This window comes from Mycetomoellerius zeteki, unplaced genomic scaffold, assembly GCF_001594055.1.
Source record: "Mycetomoellerius zeteki isolate Tzet28-1 unplaced genomic scaffold, Tzet1.0 scaffold228, whole genome shotgun sequence".
Lineage (NCBI taxonomy): Eukaryota > Metazoa > Arthropoda > Insecta > Hymenoptera > Formicidae > Mycetomoellerius > Mycetomoellerius zeteki.
Genome location: NW_017257203.1, coordinates 2045667 through 2046026, shown reverse-complemented (window position 1 = coordinate 2046026; position 360 = coordinate 2045667).

Sequence of the window (360 nt, the reverse complement as noted above, 5' to 3'; positions counted from 1 at the left end):
ATTGTCTGCTGAGATAGGACCATTCTTCTAGATCTAAAAGTATGATCCAATCAGCGCGAAGGAAACTTCCAACAGTTGCAAAACGAACATTCTGCTGAACGCAGCCAATTTCTAGCATCGTGGACACATTAGGCCTGTTCTTTTTGACTGAACTTTTGCACCAGTTTATCTTTCTTCCTTTTCTCTCCAGGAGGAAAAAAGAGGAAGAAAAATTTATATGGCTCCTGCACACTGGACGCGGAAACGCTTGCCGATACGGTAATCAATGGTCGCGTTCAGCAGACTCAACTGTTGCGGAGCGGATCAATGAGCTCTCGCTGCTATTGGATGATCTAAAAGAATACACCAATAGCAGTGATC